We start from the raw sequence: 10,169 nt of genomic DNA on the forward strand, positions 1-10,169 counted from the left end.
GTAATGAGAAGGGGTGTGGTCTAATGACATCAACACCCTATATCAGGTGTGCATAATTATTAGGCAACTTCCTTTCCTTTGGCAAAATGGGTCAAAAGAAGGACTTGACAGGCTCAGAAAAGTCAAAAATAGTGACATATCTTGCAGAGGGATGCAGCACTCTTAAAATTGCAAAGCTTCTGAAGCGTGATCATCGAACAATCAAGCGTTTCATTCAAAATGGTCACAAGAAGCGTGTGGAAAAACCAAGGCGCAAAATAACTGCCCATGAACTGAGAAAAGTCAAGCGTGCAGCTGCCAAGATGCCACTTGCCACCAGTTTGGCCATATTTCAGAGCTGCAACATCACTGGAGTGCCCAAAAGCACAAGGTGTGCAATAGTCAGAGACATGGCCAAGGTAAGAAAGGCTGAAAGACGACCACCACTGAACAAGACACACAAGCTGAAACGTCAAGACTGGGCCAAGAAATATCTCAAGACTGATTTTTCTAAGGTTTTATGGACTGATGAAATGAGAGTGAGTCTTGATGGGCCAGATGGATGGGCCCATGGCTGGATTGGTAAAGGGCAGAGAGCTCCAGTCCGACTCAGACGCCAGCAAGGTGGAGGTGGAGTACTGGTTTGGGCTGGTATCATCAAAGATGAGCTTGTGGGGCCTTTTCGGGTTGAGGATGGAGTCAAGCTCAACTCCCAGTCCTACTGCCAGTTTCTGGAAGACACCCTCTTCAAGCAGTGGTACAGGAAGAAGTCTGCATCCTTCAAGAAAAACATGATTTTCATGCAGGACAATGCTCCATCACACGCGTCCAAGTACTCCACAGCGTGGCTGGCAAGAAAGGGTATAAAAGAAGAAAATCTAATGACATGGCCTCCTTGTTCACCTGATCTGAACCCCATTGAGAACCTGTGGTCCATCATCAAATGTGAGTATTACAAGGAGGGAAAACAGTACACCTCTCTGAACAGTGTCTGGGAGGCTGTGGCTGCTGCTGCACGCAATGTTGATGGTGAACAGATCAAAACACTGACAGAATCCATGGATGGCAGGCTTTTGAGTGTCCTTGCAAAGAAAGGTGGCTATATTGGTCACTGATTTGTTTTTGTTTTGTTTTTGAATGTCAAAAATGTATATTTGTGAATGTTGAGATGTTATATTGGTTTCACTGGTAAAAATAAATAATTGAAATGGGTATATATTTGTTTTTTGTTAAGTTGCCTAATAATTATGCACAGTAATAGTCACCTGCACACACAGATATCCCCCTAAAATAGCTAAAACTAAAAACAAACTAAAAACTACTTCCAAAACTATTCAGCTTTGATATTAATGAGTTTTTTGGGTTCATTCAGAACATGGTTGTTGTTCAATAATAAAATTAATCCTCAAAAATACAACTTGCCTAATAATTCTGCACTCCCTGTATATAATGCAGCTACACGAGTTAATGCTACACTTTTAAATATATGGGATGGGTCTTACCTTTCTTTTGAGTACATTCGCAATTTTACTGTTAATTATACTGAGTCACATAACACAATTCGTACATGGTTTTGGCATAACAATAGAAATATAGGTAAACAAACAGGTGCTTCCCCAGAAACAAAAAGAAGATCCCCTTCTTGTCCTCCATTTATTAAGTTACCTTATGGTTATTATTGGCTTTGCGAGTCTGTAACCTTGCTATTTAGGTTATATATCCCCAGCATTAAGAATTCATGATACACTCCCTAGTGGTAACTTGTGCACAAGTAGAGCCTCCAGCCTGGCAGCTAAGAATACTGAGGCAGAGATTGCTATTGCCTCCTGGTTTCCTACTGCTGCTGGGATGCGCTTATATTATAAGCTTAATTTGTTTGCAACACTTGTAGATGCAGTGTCCTTAAGTATGTGCCAAGAATGAATATCTCAAACTGCTCTCCAGAATAGAATGGCTCTAGAATTTTTGTTAGCTGCTGAAGGAGGTGTGTGTAAGCGTATAGGTTCTTCTTGCTGTGTTTTTATTATGAATAACACTGGTAGAATACACCATGATCTTGATAATTTGCATGAAGTTCAATCACACATACGTAAACAAGCTAAAGGTCTCTTCGATGGTATGGATTGGTCCATTGGTTTGGGTTCCTAGCTAGGAGCCCTTGGTATAAAGATTTTAATGGGTATTACATTTATTGTTTTTATTATTCTTGCTTTATATTTGATATATAAACTTGTGTGTTTCATTAACAAAATTACCAGTACTACCAAACAGGTAGTTTACAAGTTGTGTGTTCGTCTTTTAACGCTGAAAAAAATGTCATTTCAGCGTTAAAACAGCAACACAGCCATTACAAGTCTTGTCGGTGAAACTGTACCGCAAGCCTTTTAGCCTGTAACGCAATGTCAGTTCCGTACTTGTAAAAATTACTTCTATAGCACAGCCATTACAAGTTTTTCGTTGAGGTTAAAAAGCTTGCGTTACACTCTATAACGACAAGATCCGTACCGCCATCTGAGAGCAGTAGTTATGAGTTTTATGCAACAAAACTGTTACACCACAAAGCAGAACATGCAGTGAGAACAGGACACATGCAGGAACTGTTACTGCTTTAACTTTTCAGCGCTGCTCCACATCAGGCTGTTCTCTTCAAACTGTGTAAGTTTTCCTTAAAGGGACAGTTCACCCAAAAATTGTTTTATTTTTATTTTAAAGCTTTTAATAATGTAAGTATGCTAGTCTGAAACACTAAATGCACATTATTATCATCAGAGAGTTTTTCTGTTTTTAGTATAGCGATTTTCAACAGGCTGGTTTATACCCTGTTTTACCTTTTTGATACGTGCGTTTAGCCGATGTTGCTTCCCAGTTCTGACCCCCCTTCTCTGATGACGTAATCACAAGTGTGAACACAGACGAGCACTAAATAAAAGCGCGTCCGTGTTCCTCATTCCACTTAGAATTTTGCTCGTGTCCAGACTCTTATTATTTGCGCAGTCTCAGAAGGCATCATCGCTCTACCGAAGGTAAGACTATCCCACAGATCACTGACAGCTATGAACAACATTCTCAGCGCATAGTCACATAATAGTTATGCAATGTAACAAATCCATTTGCTAATGAAAAACTCACATTCCAGCTTATGCCTAACATAATTGAGATCTTACATTGCAGCTTATCCCTCCGTTAGTAACCTCTCACATTCCAGCTTATCCCTCCGTTAGTAACCTCTCACATTCCAGCTTATCCCTCCGTTACAAACCTCTCACATTCCAGCTTATCCCTCCATTAGTAGCCTCTCACATTGCAGCTTATCCCTCCGTTAGTAACCTCTCACATTGCAGCTAATCCCTCCGTTAGTAACCTCTCACATTGCAGCTTATCCCTCCGTTACAAACCTCTCACATTCCAGCTTATCCCTCCGTTAATAACCTCTCACATTGCAGCTTATCCCTCCGTTAGTAACCTCTCACATTGCAGCTTATCCCTCCGTTACAAACCTCTCACATTCCAGCTTATCCCTCCGTTAGTAACCTCTCACATTGCAGCTTATCCCTCCGTTAGTAACCTGTCACATTGCAGCTTATCCCTCCGTTAGTAACCTCTCACATTGCAGCTTATCCCTCCGTTAGTAACCTCTCACATTGCAGCTTATCCCTCCGTTACAAACCTCTCACATTCCAGCTTATCCCTCCGTTAGTAACCTCTCACATTGCAGCTTATCCCTCCGTTAGTAACCTCTCACATTGCAGCTTATCCCTCCGTTACAAACCTCTCACATTCCAGCTTATCCCTCCGTTAGTAACCTCTCACATTGCAGCTTATCCCTCCGTTAGTAACCTCTCACATTGCAGCTTATCCCTCCGTTACAAACCTCTCACATTCCAGCTTATCCCTCCGTTAGTAACCTCTCACATTGCAGCTTATCCCTCCGTTAGTAACCTGTCACATTGCAGCTTATCCCTCCATTAGTAACCTCTCACATTGCAGCTTATCCCTCCGTTAGTAACCTCTCACATTGCAGCTTATCCCTCCGTTACAAACCTCTCACATTCCAGCTTATCCCTCCGTTAGTAACCTCTCACATTGCAGCTTATCCCTTCGTTAGTAACCTCTCACATTGCAGCTTATCCCTCCGTTACAAACCTCTCACATTCCAGCTTATCCCTCCGTTAGCAACCTCTCACATTGCAGCTTATCCCTCCGTTACAAACCTCTCACATTGCAGCTTATCCCTCCGTTACAAACCTCTCACATTGCAGCTTATACCTCCGTTAGTAACCTCTCACATTCCAGCTTATCCCTCCGTTAGTAACCTCTCACATTGCAGCTTATCCCTCCATTAGTAACCTCTCACATTGCAGCTTATCCCTCCGTTACAAACCTCTCACATTCCAGCTTATCCCTCCGTTAGTAACCTCTCACATTGCAGCTTATCCCTCCGTTACAAACCTCTCACATTGCAGCTTATCCCTCCGTTACAAACCTCTCACATTCCAGCTTATCCCTCCATTAGAAACCTCTCACATTCCAGCTTATCCCTCCGTTAGTAACCTCTCACACTCCAGCTTATCCCTCCGTTAGTAACCTCTCACATTGCAGCTTATCCCTCCGTTAGTAACCTCTCACATTGCAGCTTATCCCTCCGTTAGTAACCTGTCACATTCCAGCTTATCCCTCCATTACAAACCTCTCACATTCCAGCTTATCCCTCCGTTACAAACCTCTCACATTGCAGCTTATACCTCCGTTAGTAACCTCTCACATTCCAGCTTATCCCTCCGTTACAAACCTCTCACATTCCAGCTTATACCTCCGTTAGTAACCTCTCACATTCCAGCTTATCCCTCCGTTAGTAACCTCTCACATTCCAGCTTATCCCTCCGTTAGTAACCTCTCACATTCCAGCTTATCCCTCCGTTAGTAACCTCTCACATTGCAGCTTATCCCCCCGTTAGCAACCTCTCACATTGCAGCTTATCCCTCCGTTACAAACCTCTCACATTGCAGCTTATCCCTCCGTTAGTAACCTGTCACATTCCAGCTTATCCCTCCATTACAAACCTCTCACATTGCAGCTTATACCTCTGTTACAAACCTCTCACATTGCAGCTTATCCCTCCGTTAGTAACCTCTCACATTGCAGCTTATCCCTCCATTACAAACCTCTCACATTGCAGCTTATACCTCCGTTACAAACCTCTCACATTGCAGCTTATACCTCCATTACAAACCTCTCACATTCCAGCTTATCCCTCCGTTAGTAACCTCTCACATTGCATCTTATCCCTCCGTTAGCAACCTCTCACATTGCAGCTTATCCCTCCGTTAGTAACCTCTCACATTGCAGCTTATCCCTCCGTTAGTAACCTGTCACATTCCAGCTTATCCCTCCATTACAAACCTCTCACATTGCAGCTTATACCTCCGTTACAAACCTCTCACATTCCAGCTTATACCTCCGTTACAAACCTCTCACATTCCAGCTTATACCTCCGTTACAAACCTCTCACATTGCAGCTTATACCTCCGTTACAAACCTCTCACATTGCAGCTTATACCTCCGTTACAAACCTCTCACATTGCAGCGTATACCTCCGTTACAAACCTCTCACATTGCAGCTTATACCTCCGTTACAAACCTCTCACATTCCAGCTTATACCTCCGTTACAAACCTCTCACATTCCAGCTTATACCTCCGTTACAAACCTCTCACATTGCAGCTTATACCTCCGTTACAAACCTCTCACATTGCAGCTTATACCTCCGTTACAAACCTCTCACATTCCAGCTTATCCCTCCGTTACAAACCTCTCACATTGCAGCTTATACCTCCGTTACAAACCTCTCACATTCCAGCTTATACCTCCGTTACAAACCTCTCACATTCCAGCTTATACCTCCGTTACAAACCTCTCACATTCCAGCTTATCCCTCCGTTACAAACCTCTCACATTCCAGCTTATCCCTCCGTTACAAACCTCTCACATTGCAGCTTATACCTCCGTTACAAACCTCTCACATTCCAGCTTATCCCTCCGTTACAAACCTCTCACATTCCAGCTTATACCTCCGTTACAAACCTCTCACATTCCAGCTTATACCTCCGTTACAAACCTCTCACATTCCAGCTTATACCTCCGTTACAAACCTCTCACATTCCAGCTTATCCCTCCGTTACAAACCTCTCACATTGCAGCTTATACCTCCGTTACAAACCTCTCACATTGCAGCTTATCCCTCCGTTACAAACCTCTCACATTCCAGCTTATCCCTCCGTTACAAACCTCTCACATTGCAGCTTATCCCTCCGTTACAAATCTCTCACATTGTAGCTTATACCTCAGTTACAAACCTCTCACATTCCAGCTTATACCTCCGTTACAAACCTCTCACATTCCAGCTTATCCCTCCGTTACAAACCTCTCACATTCCAGCTTATACCTCCGTTACAAACCTCTCACATTCCAGCTTATACCTCACGTAATTGGGATCTTACATTGCAGCTTATCCCTCCGTTACTAACCTGTAACGCATACAGCCTTGTTTCTGACAGTTAGACAATGTAATGACCATTTGCTTAGGAAAGCATTCAGATGACATATTAGCTCTCACATTCCCTCCTGTAACGCATACAGCCTTGTTTCTGACAGAAAATGTAACGACCATTTGCTTAGGAAAGCCTCAGATGACATATTAGCTCTCACATTCCCTGTGATCATGATGCTGCAGTGTGTCACGCCACGCCACTCTAGCTGTTGCTAGGGGCGTGGCATCTCCTTCCCTGCTCGTTGCCAGGGGCAGTGTCGGCTAAGATGCGTGCAGCGCTGACGTCATCGCTGCACGCTCCTGATGCCGGTCAGACCTCAGTGGTGCGAATCCTGCGCCTATTTAAACTTGCCACAAACGATCTGTCACTGCCCAAATATAGGTGTTACTTTGTTTCCTCCTGGGTGTGACAGATCGTTCTTTTTAAGTGTCTAAATACCGTTACTGAACCTGCCTGCCTGACTACTCTCCTACCTTAACCCTTAACTGCTGGATTGATTACTATTACTGAACTTGCCTGTCTGACTACTCTACCTTCCTTAACCCTCAATCTGCTGGACTGCTTTACTGTTGCCAAACCCTGCCTGCCTGACCATTCTAGTGGTTTATCCTTAACCCTTAAACTGCTGGATTGATTACTGTTGCTGAACCTGCCTGTCTAACTACTCTACCTGCCTTAGCCCTCAATCTGCTGGACTGCTTTACTGTTGCCAAACCCTGCCTTCCTGACCATTCTAGTGGTTTATCCTTGGACTGTTTTGCTGTTGCCAAACCCTGCCTGCCAGACCATTCTACTGGTTCATCCTTGGACTGCTCTGCTGTTGCCGCTGGGGACTGTCCTGCATGTGGTGAGTGCTGCCTTCCTCATCTCACTAACTTTCTCTGCTCTGGGATATTCCCTATCATTTCGGCTCGACGCCGGGATAACAAGACTACTGGACGAGTTTGGTCTGATGGAGGAGTATCTCACGAGCGTTACACAGTGAGCATGTTGGTGACCACAGTTACACTAGAGCAGTGCAATCTTTCAGGTAATTATACACGCGGTAGAGGAGGTCTCTCTCTCTATTCATAGACATCAGTAAAAATGCCATTGGAGTGAGAATGTTTGTGACCACAGTTACACTAGAGCAGTGCACATATTCAGGCAGAGAGCTGCTTGCAACACAGGAGTATCCATCCGGTGTGTGATCATAGTGTGCTGTGCGCATTGACACCTTGTTTGCTATTTTAATTATTTTATTTAAAGGACCAGTAAATACAATATATTTGCATAATCCACAAATGCATGATAAAAAGACAATTAAATAGATCTTAGCCTGAGTAGCAGATTTTTTTCTATCATATTTCAGTTATGTCTATTTCCACTCCTCATGTTTCATGTGACAGCTGTCATCCAATCACAAATGTATATATGTGTGTATATATATATATATATATATATATATATATATATATATATATATATATATATATATATATATATATATATATATATAAATCAATGTTAATATTTGCATAGGAAATTAGCACATCTAGGCAAGATTCCCCGCTTGCTTTTTCCCAGAAATGCCTCATATACAATGTTACCAATGCACAAGAGAATTCTGGGTAAGATATGCAAATTAGATATGCAAATTCTCAGTTTTTTTGCTTCAAAATACTGTTTTAACACAGCTATCCTTTTAACAGGATTATTGCAGCAAACCAGAAATCACTCACTAGACAGCCTGTTTCGTTCTTTTTGGAACTCATCAGTAGGAGATAGATTTCTGATTGCTGCATTGGTAAACCGATGCAGCAAATGCGGTCAAATAAAAAAAATCGTTCACTTTTTCACAAACTTTAGGTTTCTCACTGAAATTATTTACAAACAACTTGTGCAATTAATCCTGGCTTGCTCCAACCATTGTCCATTCCCAAACAACCATGGACACACATAACAATGGACTTCATTGTGGACCTTCCTTCTTTCGACCACCATACAGTTATCTGGGTTGTGGTGGACCGCTTTTCCAGACTGGCTCATTTCGTACCCCTAACCAAATAAACTTCCTTCTGCTCAAGAATTATCGTCCCTTTTTCTCTTGCATGTGGTACGACTTCATGGCATTCCTGTGAATATTGTTTCCGATAGATGTCCACAGTTAATCTCTGCCTTCTGGAGAACCTTTTGTAAGTTGATTGGAACCACTGTTTCCTTGTTGTCTGGCTACCATCCTCAGCCCAATGGACTAACTGAGAGAGCAAACCAGGATCTTGAAGCCTACCTTAGAGCCTTTGTCAACGCTCGCCATACCAACTGGTCTGAGTTGCTACCCCTAGCTGAGCTGGCAAGAAACACTTATTGGCACTCTTCTCTTCAATGTTCTCCGTTTCAAGCCGCAGCAGGGTATCTACCTTGTGTCTTCCCTCTTTCAGCTCAGTCCACTGGGGTCCCTGCCGCAGACCGACACGTCACTGAACTCACCACTCACTGGCAACGTATTCGCTCTCAGCTGCGTTCAGCTGTCTCTAGATATAAGAAGTTTGCTGATCGTCATAGGGCTTCTGTACGTGCCATTCCAGTGGGTGAACGTGTTTGGATCTCTACTCGACATATTCGTCTATGTCAACCTTGTCACAAATTGGGGCCTAGGTTTATTGGTCCTTACAAGGTTCTGAAAAGACTGTCTCCAGTTGCCTACAAAGTGGCCTTGCCAAAAACCCTATGCATACATCCAGTCTTCCACATCTCACTACTTAAACCTTACATCAAGAATATATATACCCAGCTCCAAGCTACTCCTCCTCCGCTCCTGGTCCGTGGTGACCCCGAATATGAGGTAGCTAAGATCCTGGACTCCAGATACAGGCGCAGACAACTGCAGTATCTGATTCATTGGAAGGATTACTCCGTGGCAGATCGTTCCTGGGTTCCTGCCTGTGATGTGCATGCTCCATCTCTGGTCTCCAGATTCCATGCTGCTTATCCTTTGAGGCCAACTCTGGTTCCCAGAGGAAACTCTTGAGAGGGGGGCTATGTCACGCCATGCCGCTCTAGCCATTGCTAGGGGCGCGGCGTCTCCTTGCCTGCTCGTTGTAAGGGGCAGTGTCGGCTCAGATGCGTGCGGCGCTGACGTCATCGCCGCACGCTCCTGATGCCGGTCAGACCTCAGTGGTGCGAATCCTGCGCCTATTTAAACTTGCCACAAATGATCTGTCACTGCCCAAGTATAGGTGTTACTTTGTTTTCTCCTGGGTGTGACAGATCGTTCTTTCTAAGTGCCTAAATACCGTTACTGAACCTGCCTGCCTGACTACTCTCCTACCTTAACCCTTAAACTGCTGGATTGATTACTATTGCTGAACCTTCCTGTTTGACTACTCTATCTGCCTTAACCCTTAAACTGCTGGATTTATTACTGTTGCTGAACCTGCCTGTATGACTACTCTACCTGCCTTAGCCCTCAATCTGCTGGACTGCTTTACTGTTGCCAAACCCTGCCTTCCTGACCATTCTAGTGGTTTATCCTTGGACTGTTTTGCTGTTGCCAAACCCTGCCTGCCAGACCATTCTACTGGTTCATCTTTGGACTGCTCTGCTGTTGCCGCTGGGGACTGTCCTGCATGTGGTGAGTGCTGCCTTCCTCATCTCACTAAC

Source organism: Bombina bombina, chromosome 2, assembly GCF_027579735.1.
Source record: "Bombina bombina isolate aBomBom1 chromosome 2, aBomBom1.pri, whole genome shotgun sequence".
NCBI lineage: Eukaryota > Metazoa > Chordata > Amphibia > Anura > Bombinatoridae > Bombina > Bombina bombina.